The sequence below is a fragment of the Narcine bancroftii genome, chromosome 11 (assembly GCF_036971445.1).
Source record: "Narcine bancroftii isolate sNarBan1 chromosome 11, sNarBan1.hap1, whole genome shotgun sequence".
Classification (NCBI taxonomy): Eukaryota; Metazoa; Chordata; class Chondrichthyes; order Torpediniformes; family Narcinidae; genus Narcine; species Narcine bancroftii.
In genome coordinates this window covers 57,735,798-57,758,575 of record NC_091479.1, presented here as the reverse complement: position 1 = coordinate 57,758,575, position 22,778 = coordinate 57,735,798, and the positions used below count along the sequence as shown (strand labels likewise).

The following is a 22,778-nucleotide window of genomic DNA, read 5'->3' as shown; positions in this document are numbered from 1 at the left end:
GTATTCTTATAGCTGAGGACTCACAGGATCAGTTCGCCTTTACCTGGAAGGGGTGTCAGTATACCTTCACTCGCCTACCTCAGGGTTATGTACACTCTCCCACTATGTGCCACAGCCTAATTGCCCGTGACCTCGAGACAGTGCCAGTATTGCCTTCTCTCTCAATTCACCATTATATTGATGATGTGATGATCCAAGAGGCCACAGAAGAGATGGTACAGGAAGGTTTGGAGAGTGTCCAAGATACCCTGATGCAAAGAGGGTGGGCCATTAACCCCGCCAAGGTACAGGGAATTCAGTGGCATGCTGGAGAACAACTGGTTCCCAATAAAGTTCGCAATAAAATCGCAGACTTGGCCACTCCTACTAACAAACAAGAGACCCAGCGTTTCCTGGGGTTATTTGGATACTGGCGACGCCATATTCCACACTTAGCATTGCTCTTACGTCCTCTGCATAAGGTTACCCGAAAGAAAACAGACTTTGTATGGGGTAACGATCAGGAAAAGGCATTCCAGTCCACCAAGCAGGCTATTCTTCAGGTCCTGCCTATTGCTCCCCACATCCCAGATACCCCCTACGAACTACAGGTCTCCGTTTTCTGATGATGTGGTCTGCTGGAGCCTCTGGCAGAAACAAGAGGGTCGCCGAGTCCCGCTGGGATTCTGGTGACGTACCATGCCTGAGGCTGCCACTCGTTATTCTGCTTTTGAACAACAGTTACTAGCCTGTTACTGGGCCCTGCTGGAGACTGAAAGAATGACAGGTAATGCAGATGTTCAATTGCGACCTGCACTTCCAATAATGAATTGGGTTCTGGCTAATGATGCTAATCTAAAGATCGGGTGGGCGCAGCAGTCTTCTATTGTTAAATGGAAGTGGTATATTCAGAGTCATGCAACCAGAGGGCCTGAAGGGGTGGGCCGCATACACGAACAGGTGGGTGATCTTCCGTCTCGTCATGAGGACGTTGAACCTGCCTTGCCCCCTCCTTTACCCCCTTCACCAGTTCAGTGGGGTAAACCATATGATTTGCTCACTCTAGCAGAACAAGAGGATGCCTGGTTTACTGATGGTAGCAGCCGGTGGCTGCAAGGAAAGCAAAAGTGGAAGACAGTGGCTTACCATCCCAAGTCAGGAACTCACTTATCAGAGGAGGGGGATGGTGGCTTCAGTCAGTATGCTGAGTTGAAGACAGTCACTTTACCACTAGATCCCCATGATCACTCTCTTCGCCTGTTTACTGATTCCTGGGCTGTGGCTAATGGACTTATAGTATGGATGCCTGATTGGCAAAAGAATGACTGGATGATACATGACCGCCCAGTGTGGGGAAAAGAGCTGTGGCAGCTGTTGTGGGATGCTTCCCACCACCGTGAGATAACTGTGTATCATGTTGATGCCCATACTAATGTGGCGACTAACATGGCACAACATAATGCAGTTGCAGATCAGCTTGCCACCATCAGCCGTGCTGATACTGTCCCCCTGGCTCGATGGGCACATGAACAGAGTGGTTATTTGGGGGAGAAGGGATCAGTTATGTGGGCCCGTACACGTGCTTTACCCGTCCATCAGGATGATGTCCGCATGGCCATGTGCACATGCCCAGAATGTCAACTTGTGAAGTCCCGTGTCGTTCCTCCTGGTCCTCATGGCCGAATAAAACGGGGTGCTCGCCTAGCTGCGGTTTGGCAAATTGATTACATAGGCCCCATGCCAGAGTGTATGGGTAAACGTTACGTCCTATTAATGGTTGACACTTTTTCGGGGCTGGTTTTTGCCTTTCCCACCAAGACGGCTGACCAAGCTAGTACTATCCAAGGACTAAATCATTTAATTTCTCGTTATGATGTTCCAGAGGAGATTCAGTCTGATCATGGCTCGCAATTCTCCGGGAAGGCAATCTGTGATTGGGCAAATGACAACGGTATCTTATGGATTCACCATATTCCTTATTACCCGCAGGCTGCTGGGTTAGTTGAACGAATGAACGGCTTACTGAAGGAACAAATTCGTTTGTTAACACCACTGGGGACCCTGAAGGGGTGGTGTCATGTGCTGCAGTAGGCAGTCGACAATTTGAATCATCACCCTTTAAAAGGAGGTACACCTTTCCACCGACTTCTTCACGCTTCTGAACTATAGCCTACTCCAGAGGAAAAACAATCATTGCCCCTCACTCCTGAACTAGAAAATGCTGGACAAAAGGTATGGGTGGCACCACGAGGTAGTGGCCCTCCTGTAAAAGGAGAAATAGTGACACCTGCCCAGGGTAACACTCGGTGGGTAGCTATTGAGGGACAGGACGATTTAGTCTGTTTAAACACTGAACGCTTATGGTATCGTGAGTGATATGTGTCAGGCTTCATTGTTCTAGGTACTCCGTTTTACGCTCCTGGTGATCTGGCTTAACAGCTGCTTTGGTGCCAACAATTGGATTTGTAATGACGAGGACGTTCCGAGGGAGTTGCCTGTGGGAGACACGGTCCGATGCATTACATCAAGGAAGTCCTCGGTCACCCGCCTCAAGTTCAGCTTATATAGATATGTTATTGTTCAGCATGTTTCAAAATCTGTTTGTGAGGTCCAGTGTCTGGATATTGTGGCCAACAAGGAAAATGTGAGCCTTGGTTGGAATCCTTTTTCATGGTTAGCTGGTACATTTGGGGGTTGGGCCACAATATTCTCCATTGGTTGCTCACATTATTGCTTGTTTTTGTGATTATTGTAGTTTTAATTTCTCTTTTACGCTCTTTTTGTACTCTTATGCTTGTCAAGTCTCGTGTCTGACAGCCTGTGACCAAGGGGTGGAATGTAATGGAAGATTCTAATCTGTTTTTTTAAAAACTTGCAGCTTTGGGTTCTGCAAGGCTGAGAACCTGCTTGTGTTTTAGAATCAGCAGACATAAACTAAATTCCACCGAGGGGCCAGAGATGCTGTTATCTGACGAAAGGACATCTGCGTACCAAGAACATTTAATCTTCCTGCTTGTTTTGGTCACAGATCGTCAGAGGCCTAGCCTTGATGCAAAATAAAACATTATATTCAAAGCGATAAGCTGAAAATTATGTTATTCGTTAATAGCCTAGCATGCTAGCTTGCTTGCTTATCTTTCTTGCTGTGCTGGGAATAGGTGCTTGGGTAAGCAATTTTTGGGTAATATAAGTCATGGTCCCGCTGCTGAAGTTTGAGACTCTCTGAGAGGTGGCAACATCTCTCAGCAAGAAGAAGAACTTCTGGAGTCCAGCCAACGTCCCGGTCCGGAGAGGTGGAGAAGCTGCTACCGGCGCTCTGACAACCTACTACAAGTGTGCAGTCGTTGCCTCGCTTCGGCAGTTGGGACCAGTCCAAGCATTGATAAGTATAGTTGGGAAGGACTTGCATATTGTAGTGTGAAATCAGCTTTTGAATTTGTAATAAAAATTTGTATAATCTGAACTGCTCTCGGTGTGTGTGTCTATTTTCTTTCAGTAGTTCAAACACTGTGACCGATCTAAGTTTGGCTTTTCCAGGGAGGAAAGTCTGGAATGTTGTGTTCATTAACTGGCGCCCTTTTAAGTCCACCATCAGTGAGCGGGCTCTGAGGAAGTCAGCATCCAGCAACGGCTGAGACACAGCAGCAAGAATGAACTTCAGGGGTATAGTCTGTGTGCTCTATGTATGAATCAAACTGTTATTCACCACAGTGTGCACTTGATCTGTGCTCCTGGTACAGGTGTCAAAGCCCGAAGGAGGAAGGACACTAACCTCTGCATCCATGTTAACTAGAAATTAGAGAGTTTGTCCCAGACGTAGAGTAGACTGTTATGGTGGCCAGCCACAGTAGCCATTGCCACTGAGTCATGCTTGTCCGGGGGATCATGCGCCCTCGTCACTGGTACTTGTAGAGTCTGGGCCTTTGGGAGTGACACAGCACTTATTTCTGTGGGCCTTGCAGCTTGCTGTTTTGCACGTCACAGAATATCTGCACAGGTGGCCACTATTCGAGGGTTATCAAAGTCCTTGTCAGCCAACATATGCTCTAAAACCAACTCCTAGAAGAGCAAGCAAGGGCGATGGCTGTCTGCCAGTTACCACATTGTTCATTAACTCTGAAGGGGGCATGGACCCCCAGCCCATTGATATGGAAGAGCTGTGCAGCTCACTTGTGCTGTAACTGGATTTTAGGCCTTTATACTTGCCAAGACCTGGTGGGTCCCGAAGGAAATCCACTACTCGACCAGCCATGTCCTAGTTGAGGGCACTTACCACATGATAGAACTTAGTGGGGGCGACTTCAATCTTGCAAATGTGGAACTGTGCCTCAGCCTGCTCGAACCAAACTTCAGGTTGAGTGGTTCAAAAGACAGGGAGTTTGAACTCAAAAGTACTTTTGAGCCCATAGGAGTCACCAATGTAGCAACTGTGTCACTGTGTAATGAAGAATGAGAAAATGATCAGACATAGTTGAGTTGATGCTCAGTAAAAATCATTTGACTCAATCACCTGCAGCTTTTTAAAACCCTGCACATCTGAAATTATGTCACCGTGTTATGACGTCATTGCATTGTGACATCACGATATCACTTGGACCTCCTGAGCCAGTTTGATGAAGCCTCCAGTGAGCCACGACATGGCTGTATTTTTGGGCTACTCGCCTTGGGAGCTGAAAAGGAGCTCCTTATCTCATGGAGTTGTATGTGACTAAGTGACAAATCCTGAGAGGAATGTGCACTAAGGAGGAGTCCCTTTGAATGTTCCACAAACTAGATAAGAAATTATAAATTCTGCGATTTTGTAAGTCACAAGTAGCTCCTTTTTAGTAAGTTAGCTGGAAAGGGTTTTCTTTATTCTGCAATTTCCCTCCCTATAATCCATAACCACACCCCACTAAAAGAAAAAAGAATAGAAAATAGAAGAGATCAACTTACATATCAATGATTAAATGTTGCCATGGTTTGGTGCAACCTTACAAATTCAAACCCATATATTTCATATATGGGCTCCAAACCTTAACAAAAAAAGGAATAATTATTACGTAAATTATACGTTATCTTTTCCAGCGGAATACAGGACCTCATCTCCATATGCCACCATTGAATATTTAAGTCAGTCTCATTTTTGCAAGTGATTGCCAAACATTTTCTTGCCACAGCTAACACCAGTCTGAAAAAAGCAATTTGAAGCTTATCTAATTTTAGTTCCAAACTCAATTTTTTAATATAACCCACTAAAAATACCATAGGGTCAAGCAAAATTTTGAATTTTAAATAAACTTTCTAAAAATTCCTTAATTCTCTTCCAAAAAAGTTTCACTGTTGCAAATAACCAAATAACCAAATAGAATGTAAAAAAGAACCAATGTGGCAGTGCACATCTCTGTGAACAAAGTGGCCCTGTTTGTACTGCCACCCTGGCGGGGCATCTGCAGAAGATTGTGTCGTCACAGCTTGCTCATTGCCTTGTGGCTTAGGCCACAGCTTGCACTGAAAGGGGCGCACGTGAAATTCCAATAAACAGTTCTACTGGAAACCCCATTGAGTTCAGTGGTGTGCTTTCTGTGTTGTAGCAGCCGCTACACCAACTTGCTTGTGGCATCTAAAACATAAATCAGAAGAAGTAAACATATTTCCATAACTTCTCAGGAGTTATATCGAACTGATGTATAAAATTACAATGAACCAATCTATATCTTACATTCACTAATTTAGTCATATTATCATCACATATATTCATCCTAACATCCTGTGAGAAATAGAAATAGGCAAATTTTTTTCCCACTTGAGCCAAGATTTATAAATAACTGGCTTATGCATTTTATGTTGTAATAAAGCATACATCTCAGTTATAAATTCCTTCCTACCCCCTTCAGTAAGACTTTCAAATCTAGACTGTCTAGGCAATCTTAGCGTACATCCAAAATTAACAAAAAATCGAGCTCAAACCTGATAATAAGTAAACAATTTGAGAAAATTCCATATTTCTCCTTCATTCTTTGAAACAAAATACCCAGCTTCATAACGGTTCTCTACCAACTTAATACCTTTCTGATCCCATATTTTCAAAAGCAGATTATTTAATGAAAAAGGAAAAAGCCGAAATTTTATCCTCAGTACCTATAATTTCATGTTTCTTATTCCATAATTCCATTAAATGTTTCAACACAGGTATATTATAACTCTGTAAAAGCTGAGAATCCCATTTATAAATAAAATTATCCATTCTCTTCTCAGAAATCTGAGACAATTCAGTCCCAGTCCAAACTGAAGGTTTATCCACTTCAAACATTCTATTAATATATTTCAATTGCTCTGATTTATAATAATTCTGAAAATTAGGAAGTTACAATCCTCCTAAAGCATATCTCCAAGTAAATTTATACAACAACACCCTCGCCATTTTACCTATCCATAAGAATCTCCTCACCAAAGCATTCAAGTCTTTAAAGAATTTTTGGGGAATTCCACATGGAATAGACTGAAAAATGTGTATGGGGAAAGATATTCATTTTCACACAATTTACTTTTCCTATCAAGGTTATTGATAAATCCACCAATTTAAGTCATGTTTAATTCTAGACAATAAAGGCAAAATATTCAATTCATATAAAAGATTATAATTATCATCTATTATGATTCCTAAATATTTAATTCGATCAGACCACTTAAATTTTGCAAGATGTTTACAAGATCAATAATCTACGTCTGTCAAAGGCATTATTTCACTCTTATCCCAATTGTTCTTATAACCTGATAATTTGCCATATTGTCCCAGTCTCACATGTAGACTCCCCAACGACTTGTATATCAAAACATCATCCACAAATAAATTTATTTACTCATCCATACTCACATTAATACCCTTGTCTAATCAACTGAGCCAAAGGTTCAATAACCAATGCAAATAGAGCTGGTGATAAAGGACAACCTTGTCTAGTTGATCGAGATAATACAAATGAAGAAGATACCTGTCCATTTGTCATAACCCTAGCTGAAGGATGTTTATATAAAGCCTTCACCCAGCCAATGAAAAATGGCCCTAATTTAAGCCACTTTAAACCCCATTCCACTCTATCAAAGGCCTTCTTAGCATCTAAAGCAATTACCATTGGTTGGTCGGATTGTCCCCAAGAAACATTAATTAAAGAAATCAATTTTACGATATTATCTGCTGAATACTGACTTTTAATAAAACCAGCTTGATTTACATGAATCAAATCCAGTAAATATTTAGCTAATCTATTAGCTAGAACCACCTTGGCAACAATCTTTTAATCTACATTTAATAAAGAAATAGGTATATAAGATCTCAAATGCTTCTTTAACCTCTGCAACAGTAAAAAAAAGCATCTAAATCCGTATCCTCTGCATCCCTTAAAGATGGTAAAGCCAAATCAGACAAAAAGGTGTCAATTTTAGCATTATCTTCCAGTATTTCAGAGGTATACAACTTCTCATAGATAAATGGAATTCATCATTGATTTCCTGGGGTTTATAAGTAATCAACATATCATGTCTAATGGCATTTATTGTCCTGGAAGCCTGTCCAGTCTTTAATTGCCATGGTAACACTTTGTGAGCACGTTCATCTAACTCATAATAATGTTGTTTAGTTCTCTGCAATAACTTCTCAAACTTATAAATTTGTAATGAATTATACCACAATTTCAAATTAAAGAGCTTTTTTAGTTTCTGTAACATCTCTATCTCCTCCTCTAAATCATTCACCTTAGCCAAATGTTTTTTTAATTCTATCAGTATAACTAATTATCTGTCTCCTCAAATAAGCTTGCAATGCATCCCACAAAAACATATTTACTATCAACCAAACCCACATTTTATTTTCAAAAATGACTGTATATGATCCCTCAAAAACTTAATAAAATCAGGATTTTTCAACAACATTGGATTAAATCTCCATTGATACACATTCTCCACAATCTCAGAAGCAGTACAAGTAATAAACAACAAAGAATAATCAGACAAAATCCTACTTTTATATTCAGCCTTAAAAATACTTCCTTGCAATTGTGCTGACACTAAAAATAAATCTATTCTTGAATAACAGTCATGCCTAGATGAATAAAAAGAAAAATCCTTCTCAGTTGGGTTCAACTTCCTCAAAATTCCTACCAAATTCATATCCTTCATTACTTTAATTAACTGCTAAGCCATCTTTGTTCTAACTACCGATTTTGGAGATTTGTCTAACAATGAATCCAAACAACAATTAAAGTCACCGCCAACCAATACTTTATCATAAGCCTGATTTAAGTTCAAAAATTAATCCACCATAAATTGTTAATCTATGTTGGGAGTATAAACATTCATTAAAGTCCAAAGTTCTGTAAAAAATTTACAATTAACAATCAACAGCCTGCCAACAGCTTCAAAAACTGAGTCCAATGTAAAAGATATATTTTTATTAATTAAAATAGCAACACCCCTTGTTTTGGAATTGAAAGAAAAAGTTATAACTTGCCCAACCCAATCTTTCTTTAACTTTTGATGTTCTTTTTCAGTCAATTGAGTCTCTTGCAAAAAGGCAATGACAACTTTCAACTTTTTAATATAAGCTAATACCCTCTTTCTTTTAATATGATTATTAAGCCCATTAACATTAAAAGTAGCAAAATTTAAATTAGACATAATAAATTTTATGTATCTTCCACAGTGGTGAAGCACACCCCCCCCCCCCATGGCTCATTACAAACAAAGATCTCCTCAAAGAAAGAAAAGCAAAAAGATCCCCATAAGAAAAAGAAAAAAAAGAAACCACAACAATATAGGTGTGGTATCCCCCTCAAATATGCAAGAGTAACAAATGCTACAAGGTGGTCGATGACTTCGGAAGAATTGGCAGTTTCTATGTGACAAATGTAAAATTACTGAGGCTTTGATTCACATGTTTTGGATTTGACCTAGTTTAGAAAAATTTTGGAAAGATACTTTTCAAACATTATTGGTGATTCCTAAGGTTAAATTTGGAACCTTGCCCTTTAATTGCTCTTTTCCAATTATTTCAAGATGATGTGTTATTAATTTCAATTCAAAATTGAATTTTATCTTTTAGTTCATTGATAGATAGACGTGCAATTTTGATGAAATGGAAAGACAATTACCTCCACCTACACATATACGTTAGATATGCCATTAAAGAGACAAATACTAATTTCATAAAAACATAGAGCCCTTTTATGATTCATTATAATAATTTAAAGTTTTAAGGTTGTCATACACTTTGATGCTGTGCTGTTTGTTTCCAGGTTGTTAGTGTTGTTTTTCCAACCTTGTACAGTGAATTTATGGGGTTTTGTTTTTTTTCATGTAATTTGTATTTCATGATTATAATTGTACTGATTAATTTTTGTATTATTGTAAACCTTAATAAAAATATCTTCAACAGAAAAGTTAGCAGCTCCTGTCTGAGTTTTGTCACACTTTGCAAAGTCATTAGAAGTTTAATGCAGCTATATTCTTATTTGTTTTAGGTCAACTTCAGGTCCACCTTCAACATTTGGCATAGTTGGTAGGATCCCAAGATGAGAATCATGGATCAAGTTCGGGCTGAATAAGCCCGTGTTGGAAAAATATAGGGAGATAGAGCTCCAAAGGTAAATTTACTTTGATCTCCCACCGTCGATCCCTTAGTGGTACAGTCCCTTGCCGGAGTTTGACCGGAAAGCCTTGACAGGATTCACAGAAGGACCTTCAGGAAGGAATATGGATTGAATGAGGTTAGTGTATTTTAATGGGGCATCAAGATCAAGGTACTTAGTCATTTGAACTGAACTTGGTCTATTTAGGAACTGGGCAGCGAGCTACGTGTCTCCGACTATTATCAATGGGAAGGATTGGGCAGTGATTCTGGTTGAACTCTTGGGGGTCTATTGGGGGTTGGGGAATTGACCAGCAAGTCAGGGGCATCATCAGTCTATTGAGGGGTGGGGTATTGGACAGTGAATCAGGGATCACAGACTATTGGGGGTGGGGAATTGGCCAGTGAGTCAGGGGATAGTGTTAGGAGGTGGGGAATTGGACATGTCTATTTGGGAAATTGGGCTGAGATGGTCCATTCAGAGTGGGATAACTGGGCAGCGAGTTCATAGCATTTGGTGATAGAGGAGAAGGCACAGATCTATATATGGAGAAATTTGGTGAGGCAGCCAGGACAATACAGAGGATGAAATGTGTGATGAGGATACAGAGAACACAGAGATAAGATTAAATGCAGTGCTGTCGATCTGGGTTAAGGTATGGCCCATGGGAGGGGGGAACAAGCCGTGTGAGCTTGTTGGCAAAGGTTGTGGTTCCAAGAAGGAAAAAAAACTAAAAAGAAAAAGCACAAGAAAGGAAGGACCAGTTGGCAGGAAAAATTGCCCTGGAATCCCAACTCCCATGTCTGCTTACTGATGCTGTTTGAGGGAAGCGATTTGGAGCAGACTGATGATAATTGAATTCAATCTCCACGATGTCTTCCACTTCTGCTTTCCTTGTATTGGCAGCTTCTGTATCTCTTGGTTCCCCTTAGGTTTCCCCTATTCCTTCATAGAGGGAGAGAGAGAAAACCTTCCTCCTACTGCCTCCCACTGTGTGACTGACTTAACCCTTTATGTGGAATGCTTTTGTTGTTGATACTGGTGAGTGATACTTTGTCTGTGCTGTTGTTTCTGATACTGAATGTCCTGAAAGTGCTCTTTTCTCTTCAACCTAATCTGCTCAAAAAGATGAACTTTTTGACTCACCTGTGTGCATTTTAATTGCTGGTTATTCTGTTAACATCTGTACTGATATTCCTATTAATAACGCCCCTTTTGTTGAAATATGTTCCAACCTCTGCAGCTCCTTCCAAACTAGCTGACAATAGGAAGTGCCACTTCCTAAAGTAATTAAAAGCTGTATGCGTATTATTTTTGGAGCAACTTCAGGTCCACCTTCAACAAAATTATAGATTATAGGCAGTCTCATGAGTTAAAAATGAGTTCTGTTACCGAGGTCTGTCTTTAATTTTAATTTGTATGCAAGTTGGTTCTTATAAAACATTTCCCAATACACAAAAGCATCTTAAACATAATAGTGTAGTACATAATACAGGTAATAATACAGTACTGTACACAATAATTAAAGTAACTACACACAGTCATAAAATCATGATTAAAAGTTAACACTTACAATAGAAGACAGAGAGATGGCTACAGTATAGGGACCCACATCCCTCCTGCATCTTTAGTCCTTCCGATCTGCGCCAGACCCTCCCTCCCTGCTCCATCCTCCACTCCCCCTCTGCACCATCCCCGCATCCCCCTCCCTGCTCTATCCCTGCTCCATCCCCGCTTCCCCTTCCCTGCTCCATCCCCTCCCCCTGCCTGCCTACTCTATCCCTGCCCCCCTCCTTCCCTGCTCCATCCCCCTCCTTCCCTGCTCCATCCCCCTCCTTCCCTGCTCCATCCCTGCTCTCCCCTCCCTCCTTGCTCCCCCTCACTCTATCCCCCTCCCCTGCCTCCCTACTCTATCCCTGCTCCCCCTCCCTCCCTGCTCCCCCTCCTTCCCTGCTCTCCCTCCCTCCCTGCTCCACCCCCACTCCCCCCTCCTTCCTCAGTGGGGTATTTGGGCTTTAAGGCTTGGCTGCATTATTCTGAGCAGCAGCCCATGCCAAGCTGTGAGGATTCTGGAGGGATCATGATGGCACATGCTGCTACTGCTTCTCCCCTCCCACTGCCGGCTGCTCGACCCCATTTCTATCTCCTTTCCTCCACCTCCCCACGCCTTCCCTGCCTTCTCCTATCAGAGAGAAACCCTCTTCCCTCTCCCCATCACTTCTCAGCTTTTTCCCTGGTCGCCTCCCACTTGGATCCAGTTTTGTCCTCTTGCGTTCACCTGTGCTACTTTCCCTGCTCTTCCCTCCTTTTCATTCGGGGTGACTGCCTGTTTATCCACATTCCCAACGAAGGGTCCAAATCCGAATTGTCAACTGTCTTTCACTTCCTGGGCTGCTGTGCATCCTGCTGAGTTTCTCCAGCACCTTCTCTGCATTGCATCTTTTCTTTCTTTCTTTTTCAATCTTTTTATTATTATTATAATTTATAAACACATACAGTTCAAAGAGATATAAAAAAAATACATAGTAAGTAATGAATTAATACAGAGATATTAAACAATAATATTACAGAATAAAAATATATCATAAAAAAATTTTGATCAGTTTAGGGTGTGAACTATCTCTAAAAAAAGATATAATTAATAACAATATATGAAAAAAAGAGAAAAAAAACCCCAAAAAAGAAGAAAAAACAAATCTGAATTAAAACAACTTTTAAAAAAACTTTTAAAAAAACCTACAGATATAGCTAAACCACGCCGATCACTCCGATCTCATCTTACAGCCCAATTATCATACATAATCATAGAAAGAAAACAGAGCCAGATCAACTCACCACAAATGAAAATATTGAATAAATGGTCGCCAGGTTAACTCAAACTTAGAAGGGGATTCATAGACAGAGTTTCTAATTTTCTCTAAATTTAAACATAGTATAGTTTGAGTAAACCATTGGAAAACAGTGGGAGGATTTAATAGTATAGATCTTCTAGCGATTAGTGTAAGAAAAGCAATCATATGATCCGCAGGAAGAGATAAATAAGTCAAATCTATCATAGGTAATCCAAATATTGCAGTAATGGGATGTGGTTGTAAATCAATATTCAAAACAGTAGATATAATGGAAAAAATTTCCTTCCAATAATTCTGTAAAGAGGGACAGGACCAAAACATATGTGTAAGGGAAGCTATTTCCAATTGACATTTATCACATATAGGATCGATATGAGAATAAAAGCGATGGAGTTTATCTTTAGACATATGAGCTCTATGAACAACTTTAAACTGTATTAGTGAATGTTTTGCACATAGAGAAGAAGAGTTTACCAGTCGCAGAATTTTATTCCAATTTTCATTAGAAATATGAAAGTTGAGTTCTCTTTCCCAATCATTTTTAAACTTTTCAAAAGTCCCAGAATTTATTTTTGTAAATATATTATATAATTTAGATATCACACCTTTTGGAGGGAATTTTGAATATAGTCTTGTCTTTGGCTTGGCTTCGCGGACGAAGATTTATGGAGGGGGTAAAAAGTCCACGTCAGCTGCAGGCTCGTTTGTGGCTGACAAGTCCGATGCGGGACAGGCAGACACGATTGCAGCGGCTGCAGGGGAAAATTGGTTGGTTGGGGTTGGGTGTTGGGTTTTTCCTCCTTTGCCTTTTGTCAGTGAGGTGGGCTCTGCGGTCTTCTTCAGAGGTTGCTGCCCGCCAAACTGTGAGGCGCCAAGATGCACGGTTTGAGGCGTTATCAGCCCACTGGCGGTGGTCAATGTGGCAGGCACCAAGAGATTTCTTTAGGCAGTCCTTGTACCTTTTCTTTGGTGCACCTCTGTCACGGTGGCCAGTGGAGAGCTCACCATATAACACGATCTTGGGAAGGTGATGGTCCTCCATTCTGGAGACGTGACCCATCCAGCGCAGCTGGATCTTCAGCAGCGTGGACTCGATGCTGTCGACCTCTGCCATCTCGAGTACTTCGATGTTAGGGATGTAAGCGCTCCAATGGATGTTGAGGATGGAGCGGAGACAACGCTGGTGGAAGCGTTCTAGGAGCCGTAGGTGGTGCCGGTAGAGGACCCATGATTCGGAGCCGAACAGGAGTGTGGGTATGACAACAGCTCTGTATACGCTTATCTTTGTGAGGTTTTTCAGTTGGTTGTTTTTCCAGACTCTTTTGTGTAGTCTTCCAAAGACGCTATTTGCCTTGGCGAGTCTGTTGTCTATCTCATTGTCGATCCTTGCATCTGATGAAATGGTGCAGCCGAGATAGGTAAACTGGTTGACCGTTTTGAGTTTTGTCTGCCCGATGGAGATGTGGGGGGGCTGGTAGTCATAGTGGGGAGCTGGCTGATGGAGGACCTCAGTTTTCTTCAGGCTGACTTCCAGGCCAAACATTTTGGCAGTTTCCGCAAAGCAGGACGTCAAGCGCTGAAGAGCTGGCTCTGAATGGGCAACTAAAGCGGCATCGTCTGCAAAGAGTAGTTCACGGACAAGTTTCTCTTGTGTCTTGGTGTGAGCTTGCAGGCGCCTCAGATTGAAGAGACTGCCATCCGTGCGGTACCAGATGTAAACAGTATATCCTCTAAAACAGTCATAGTCTCCCGATTGGGAAAAGAGGGTAAAGTCGAAACTAAGAAACTCCTAATCTGCAAATATCGAAAAAAATGAGATCGAGGTAAATCATATTTCATGGATAATTGTTCAAATGACATGAAAGAGTTATCCAAGAATAAATCCGAAAAGCATGTTATACCTTTAACTTTCCAGAGTAAATAAGCTTGATCAATTAGAGAAGGATGAAAAAGGAAATTTAGTACAATAGGAGTTTCCAAGATAAAATGACTTAGGCCAAAAAATCTCCGGAATTGAAACCATATACGTAGTGTATGTTTAGCCATTGGATTATCAATTTGTTTATATAATTTAGTAAGAGTAAAAGGGAGAGCAGCTCCCAAAATAGAGCTAATTGAAAAATTTTGTATCGGTTTAATTTCTAAATTTACCCAATGGGGATTTAGAGATAATTCTGAATAATTCAACCAATACCTTAAGTAACTAATATTAATTGCCCAGTAATAAATTCTAAAGTTGGGTAATGCCAACCCTCCCTCTAGTTTAGATTTCTGTAAATATTTTTTCCCCAATCTAGGATTCTTGTTTTGCCAGATAAACGAGGACAATTTAGAATCGACCTTATCAAAAAAAGATTTAGGAACAAAAATAGGTATAGCTTGGAATATATATAAAAATTTAGGTAAGATCATCATCTTAATAGCATTAATTCGGCCTATCATGGATAGGGATAATGGTGACCAATTGGTAAGTAAACTGCCGATCAGGTCCAATAGAGGGAAAAAATTAGTCCTAAACAAATCTTTATGTTTTTTAGTAATCTTAATCCCTAAATATATAAAATGGTCTCTAGCTATTTTAAAAGGTAAACTATCATAAATAGGGACCCATCCATTAAAAGGGAATAATTCACTTTTATTTAAATTCAGTTTATATCCCGAAAAATTACTAAATTGGGCTAATAAAGATAAAACTGCAGGAATAGAATTTTCAGGATTGGAAATATATAACAATAAATCATCTGCATATAGTGATACTTTATGAATATCCCTGCAACGAATAATACCAGTAATATTGGGTGCTTCTCTGATAGCAATTGCCAAAGGTTCTAAAGCTAAGTTAAATAATAAAGGGCTAAGGGGGCACCCTTGCCTGGTGCCCCGAAATAATCGAAAATATGGCGATCTTTGGGTATTAGTAAAAACCGAGGCAACTGGGGAATTATAAAGAAGTTTAATCCAAGATATAAATATCGGACTAAAATTAAATTTTTCAAGAACTGTAAATAAATAAGGCCATTCTACTCTATCGAAGGCCTTCTCAGCATCTAGTGAAATAACACATTCTGAAGACTTATGTGAAGGAGTGTAAATAATATTCATCAATCTTCTAATATTAAAGGAGGAATAACGATTTTTAATGAATCCAGTCTGGTCTTCAGAGATAATATATGGTAATATCTTCTCTAGCCTTGTCGCTAGAATTTTAGAGAAGATCTTAGAATCAACATTCAACAAAGAAATAGGTCTATAAGAAGAACATTTGGTCGGGTCTTTATTTTTTTTCAAGATTAGAGAAATCATAGCTCTGTAAAATGATTGTGGTAGTTTACCCAATGGGATAGATTCATCAAACATCTTAATCAGCCAGGGAGAGAGAGTAGAAGAAAAAGCTTTATAAAATTCCACAGAATATCCATCGGGACCTGGTGCTTTCCCCGAGTTCAGTGAGAAAATAGTATTATTGATCTCCGAATCTGTAATGGGTTTACTTAATCCTAAGTTATCTTGAGGTAATACTTTTAGGAATTTCAAATGTTCTAAAAAATTAAACATATTACTAAGGTCTTGAGGGGATTCTGTACTATATAAGGATGTATAAAAATTTTGGAAAGATTGATTTATCTCTTCCTAGTTAACAGTCAGTTCTCCATTCTGTTTGCAAATCTCCACAATTTGGTGTCTAGCTGAAATATTCTTCAGATGATTAGCCAACAGTTTACCCGATTTCTCACTATGCACATAAAAATCAGATTTAGATCTAATTAGCTGGTTTTCAATCGAAGATGTAAGTAACAAATTATATTCCATCTGCAGTTCAATTCTTTGTTTGTAAAGTTCTTCAGTAGGATCAGTCACATATTTCTTATCAATGTCTTTAATCTTCTCAACCAATAGATGAATCTTGTTTTTGATGCATTTCTTCAAAGCTACTGAGTAAGAAATAATTTGACCACGAATATAAGCCACAATATTCCATAAGAAATTTCCGTAGTGTAATTTGTTGAAAAGAAAAAGTTAATTTGTTCTTTCATAAATTTAACAAAGTCTAAATCTTGCAATAATGTAACATCAAAACGCCAGTGCTTAATAGTAGAAACAGAGTCTTTAAATTTAAGAGAGAGTTGTAATGGAGAGTGATCCGAAATGGCTATAATGTCATACTTACAAGCAGTTACAAGTGGAATAAAACGTGAATCAATAAAAAAGTGATCAATTCTCGAGTATGAATGGTATACATGAGAAAAAAAGGAAAACTCTTTATCTGTCGGGTGAAGAAATCTCCAAATATCAACAGCTCCAGTTAATAAGGAAAGAGTTAATATATGTAGCCGATTTATTCGGTAGGAGCTGTGAAGGTTTCGACCTATCTAGCAGGGGATTCAGACAACAATTAGAATCCCCACCCATTATTAAATGATATTCATTTAGATTGGGTAAAATAGTAAACAAAGATCTAAAAAACTCAGGGTGATCTACATTCGGGGCATAAACATTAACCATGACAACCTTAATATTGAATAATAACCCAGTAACCAATAAAAATCTGCCGTTAGGGTCTACAGTGATGTCATGTTGAACAAATGTAATAGAGGGATCAATAAAAATAGATACACCTCGAGTCTTAGAGCATGAGTTGGCATGAAATTGTGGGCCTTTCCAAGATTTAAAAAAACGCAGATTATCCTCCTTCCTCACATGAGTCTCCTGTAAAAAAATAATCTGTGCTTTCAGTCTCTGGAATACTTTAAAGACCTTCCTCCTTTTAAACATGTTGTTTAGACCATTAGCATTCCAAGAGACAAAATTAATGTTTTGATCCATTACTTAGGTCAACTCTCCAGTATATAAAGGGTTAACCAAAGCAGGGACCCATGCGCCCGGAAGAAGAATTAAGATATAAGGAAGGACCGGAAATGACGACGTGTCAGCCATATCTGTAGTTCTAAAAGAAAAATCAAGAAAAAACAAAAGAAAATGAAACATAAAAACCCCTGAAGGAAAAACAAAACCCACCCCCCACCCACAAAGCCCCCCATCTGACCAGAGAGTGATCAGAGAAAAAGGAAGAGATAATACTACCCATGTCTTCAGACGGCAGCTCCTAATATTAAGATAAGATCCACCACCTAAACTTATAAAAAGGATAACTCAAGCTAAAATCAAATACTAAATATTGAAAGAAAAATATTTAAAAAGAAATAAAAGAAAAATCATAATTGTGTAGTACCTACTGATAAAACAAAGTCATAAAGAGTTAAATCATTTTAAAATTAGTTTATGAAGAAAGACAAAGAGAAAATGGCGAATGTAAAAAAAAACCATGAAAAGTTTTAATAAACAAAAAATAAAAAATCGCCATTTTCAGTAATTCAGAAATAAAATAGTAAAGAATATAATCATATTATTAGTATAGATTAATATAAAATTAAACATACACTTATATATTTTTAAAAAAAAATTCTCACAGAGGAGAAAGAAAATATATAAAAATGTGTTAAAGATGAACAGGATAATTAGAGCTATAATGATCTATTACTTTTCGAATGGTCAGAAATCAGAATCTGACTATTAACCTGAAAAAGACCGATATCTACCGCATTTTTTATCGGTCACTCGGGCTGAGGGGTCGCGCTAGACGGGAAATTAGCCGACAGGTAGTTCCGTGCTGCAGACACGGAGTCGAATATTTGACGAGCTTGGTTCTCCGGAGAAATCCTGAGCCTTGCAGGATACAGGAGCGCAGGTTTCAGTTTCTTCTCAAAACATTCGGACATCAGATCTTTAAACAGTCTTCGAGCGCGTACTACCTCCGGACTAAAATCTTCATAGGCTCTTAGACTAAAGCCACGAACAGTCACATTTCCAAGTCTTCTGGCTGTATGAATCAATCTATCCTTTGTACCCACGTAATGCATATGGACCATCACCACTCTGGGTTTGGAAGCTTCAGCATTTCGGTTCCAGATACGATGTACTCTATCAAGTAGCGGTGGATCAGCAGGGAATTCGGATGGGTATGCTTCTTTTAAAAGCTCGGCAAAAAACGTCAGGAGATCTCCTTTCTCAATGCCTTCAGGAATTCCAACCAAACGAATATTTTGTCTTCTCGAACGGTTCTCTGAATCAATGCTTTTCAGCTGGAGCACTTCTAGTTGTTTAATTGCTTTGGAAAGTTTCTGTTCGACCTCAGTCAGTCTAATCTCTTTTTGTTGAACTTCAGTTTGAAGAGCTGCAATTAAGGTATGTTGTTTTTTGGTTTCAGCTTCTGAGGCAATTAAAGCTGTACGAAGTTCAGCTAGGTCTTTTTTGCGACAAACATCTTTGAATTCATCACGAAAGAATTTTAAAAAGTCAGTGAAGGTCATCTCACTTAGTTTAATGTCTGGTTGTTTCTTCTCTCGGCCGTTACCTTCTTCTGCCCGGGTTTTAGCTCGTGTAGCTTTTCCTTCAGTCATTTCTTCAAAATTTTCAGACTCAAGTATAATTAGAGAAATAATAAAGATCTTTCTGACTTCTGTGAAGTTAGTTCAAAGGTGGATACAGGTTAAAAATAGTATATTTTATGGAGCAAAAACCAAAACGTGTTCACTCCATGAGCGCCACCTGGAGACCCTGCATTGCATCTTATCTTGCATCCTGCCACTCTCCAACGAGAGGGAATCAATATCAATTTCTCCAGTTTCTGTTCTCCTCCGTTCCTCTCCTCCAGATCCTCACTCCCTTCATTTCCTTCTCCCATCAGAGAGTTACCCTTCTGAGCCCTCTTGCCATCACTTCTCAGCTTCTTTCTTCTTCCCCCTCCCACCAGTATTCACCTGTAAGCTTGTGTTGCCTAACTATCCCATAACTTTTTATTATGGATGTTTGTTGCACCTGGGGAAGGGCACCTTCCCCAGGTGCACCTGGGAAAGCCTGAAATGTTAACTGCCTTTTACTTTCTATGGAGGCTGCGTGACCTGAGTTTCTACTGCCCTTGGCATGGTTAGCGTAGCAGATAGCACAATGCTGTTACACTGCCAGCTACCTGGGTTTGAATCCCACACTTTCTGTAAGAAGTTTGTATACTCTCACCGTATCTGCACTGGTTTTCCCCAGAGGCTCCAGGATCCTTAACACTGTTCAAAACATTCCTGGGAGGATAATTAGGCAGCACAGACTCGAGAGCCGAAACGCCCTGTAACCATGCTGTATGTCTAAATAGCTCGATGTATATTGTTAGAGAGAAAGATAGCTGGAAGTAAAGCTAGTTGAATAGCTAGATGAATATAGTTAGTTAGATAGATTGTTTGATAGAAAGATGGAAGGAAGTGAAGATAGCAGAAGAAAAGATCTGTATAGTTAGATGAAATATGGATAGAGAGATATAGATATAGATAGAAAGATAGATGGAAGTAAAGATAGGTGAATCGCTAGATGAATATAGTTATTTAGATAGATAAATAGATTCATATATATATATATATATATATATATATAGATGGGGAAAATGACAGTAAGATAGAGAAAAAGATGTATATAAATAGAAAGGTAGATAGATAGACAGAAAGAATGATGACTGATAGATGCAAGTAAAGACATCAGAATAGCTAGGTGAATATAGATAGATACAAAGAAAGATAGATGGAAGTAAAGATATATGAATAGCTAGATGAAATACAGATATAGAGATAGATAGAAAGATAGATGGGAGTAAAGATAGCTGAATAGCTGGAGATATACTGTTAGGCAGGTAGAGAGACAGACAGATATAAAGAAAGATAAATGGAAGTAAAGGTAGTTGAATAGCAAGATGTATATTGTTAGATAGAAAAATAGCTGAATGTTAAATAGAAGAATGTCATTAGATAGATAGATACAAAGAAAGATAGATTGAAGTAAATATATCTGAATAGCTAGATAGATATGGTTAGATAGATAGATTGGTTGATAAATGGAAGAAATGATAGCTGAATAGCTGCATGAATATAGTTAGATAGATAGATTATTTGATCGATAGATACAAAGAAAAATAGATGGAAGTAAAGATAGCTGAATAGCTAGATGAATATAGTTAGTTAGATAGATGGTTTGATAGATAGATACATAGAAAGGTGGAAGGAAGTGAAGATAGCAATATAGCTAGATGAATTGTTAAATAGATAGGTAGTTATCGATTGAGAAAGTGATAGATATATAGATGGTTAGATATATTGAGAAAATGATAGATAGATTGATTGATAGATAGTGATTGATTGATGGAGAGACAGACAAAGTGATAGAGCGAAGAATAGATTGATAGAAAGATGGATAGATGAAATTAAAGATAGTTGAATAACAATATGAATATTGTTAGATTGAAAGATAGCTGGAAATGAAAATGCTGAATAGCTAGATGAATATCTTTAGATAAATAGATACAAGGAAAGATAAATAGCAATAAAGATATCTGAATAGTGAGATGAATATAGTTTGATAGATAGATTGTTTGATAGATAAATATAAAGAAAAATGGAAGTAAAGATAGCTGAATAGCTAAATGAATGTAGATAGATTGTTAGATACAAAGAAAATTAGATAGAAGTAAAGTTATCTGAATAGCTGGATGAAATATAGATATAGAGATGGATAGAAAGATAGATGGATGTAAAGATAACTAAATAGCAGGAGGAATGTAGATCGATTGCTAGATACAAAGAAAGATAGCCAGAAGTAAAGATATCTGAATAGCTAAACGAAATATAGATAGAGGAATATAGAGATAGATAGATAGTTTGATAGAGTTCAATAGAACTCTATATATAGGTTCAATGGAAAGATAGCTGGAAGATAAATAGTTGAATAGCTAGATGAATATCATTAGATAGATAGATACAAAGAACGATAGATCGAAGTAAAGATATCTGCATAGCTAGATGAAATATAGATATAGATGTAGATAGAAGGATAGATGGAAGTCAAGACAGCTGTATAGCGAGATATATACTGTTAGATAGGTAGATAGACAGATAGACAGATAGATATAAATAAAGATAGATGGAAGAAAATATAGCTGAATAGCTAGATGAATATAGTTAGATAGATAGATTGTTTGATAGATGAAACATTGATAGATTGTTAGAAAGAGAGACACAAAGAAAGATGGAAAGAAGAAAAGATCTGAATAGTTAGATGAAATATAGATAGAGATATGAATGGGCAACTAAAGCGGCATCGTCTGCAAAGAGTAGTTCACGGACAAGTTTCTCTTGCGTCTTGGTGTGAGCTTGCAGGCGCCACAGATTGAAGAGACTGCCATCCGTGCGGTACCGGATGTAAACAGCATCTTCATTGTTGGGGTCTTTCATGGCTTGGTTCAGCATCATGCTGAAGAAGATTGAAAAGAGGGTTGGTGCGAGAACACACTCTTCAGCGCTTGACGTCCTGCTTTGTGGAAACTGCCAAAATGTTTGGCCTGGAAGTCAGCCTGAAGAAAACTGAGGTCCTCCATCAGCCAGCTCCCCACCATGACTACCAGCCCCCCCACATCTCCATCGGGCACACAAAACTCAAAACGGTCAACCAGTTTACCTATCTCGGCTGCACCATTTCATCAGATGCAAGGATCGACAATGAGATAGACAACAGACTCGCCAAGGCAAATAGCGCCTTTGGAAGACTACACAAAAGAGTCTGGAAAAACAACCAACTGAAAAACCTCACAAAGATAAGCATATACAGAGCCGTTGTCATACCCACACTCCTGTTCGGCTCCGAATCATGGGTCCTCTACCGGCATCACCTACGGCTCCTAGAACGCTTCCACCAGCGTTGTCTCCGCTCCATCCTCAACATCCATTGGAGCGCTTTCATCCCTAACGTCGAAGTACTCGAGATGGCAGAGGTCGACAGCATCAAGTCCACGCTGCTGAAGATCCAGCTGCGCTGGATGGGTCACGTCTCCAGAATGGAGGACCATCGCCTTCCCAAGATCGTGTTATATGGCGAGCTCTCCACTGGCCACCGTGACAGAGGTGCACCAAAGAAAAGGTACAAGGACTGCCTAAAGAAATCTCTTAGTGCCTGCCACATTGACCACCGCCAGTGGGCTGATATCGCCTCAAACCGTGCATCTTGGTGCCTCACAGTTTGGCGGGCAGCAACCTCCTTTGAAGAAGACCGTAGAGCCCACCTCACTGACAAAAGGCAAAGGAGGAAAAACCCAACACCCAACCCCAACCAACCAATTTTCCCCTGCAGCCGCTGCAACCGTGTCTGCCTGTCCCGCATCGGACTTGTCAGCCACAAACGAGCCTGCAGCTGACGTGGACTTTTACCCCCTCCTTAAATCTTCGTCAGCGAAGCCAAGCCAAAGAAAGAGATAGAG

At 39.3% G+C, this 22,778-nt stretch overlaps 2 long non-coding RNA genes across 8 annotated transcripts in view; one reads left to right on the top strand and one right to left on the bottom strand.

Annotated features, from left to right (window-relative positions):
* The window catches only part of LOC138745785 (uncharacterized), a 12,516-nt gene extending 7,990 nt beyond the window's left edge, over positions 1-4,526 (bottom strand). Inside the window, exons 1-2 of the long non-coding RNA XR_011346509.1 lie at positions 4,490-4,526; positions 4,253-4,414 (exon numbers count right to left, since the gene is read on the bottom strand). This is a non-coding gene — a long non-coding RNA (uncharacterized lncRNA). The remainder of the gene's footprint in view (positions 1-4,252; positions 4,415-4,489) is intronic.
* Positions 4,527-4,584: 58 nt separating this feature from the next.
* LOC138745467 (uncharacterized) overlaps positions 4,585-22,778 on the top strand; it is a 100,999-nt gene continuing 82,805 nt past the window's right edge. For 5 of the 7 annotated variants that reach the window (XR_011346290.1, XR_011346285.1, XR_011346291.1 and 2 more), the window contains exons 1-2: positions 4,585-4,780; positions 9,474-9,719. This is a non-coding gene — a long non-coding RNA (uncharacterized lncRNA). Of the gene's footprint in view, positions 4,781-9,473; positions 9,720-10,513; positions 10,623-22,778 lie in introns of all 7 variants that reach the window. The other 2 variants (XR_011346288.1, XR_011346286.1) reach the window with 1 other exon arrangement.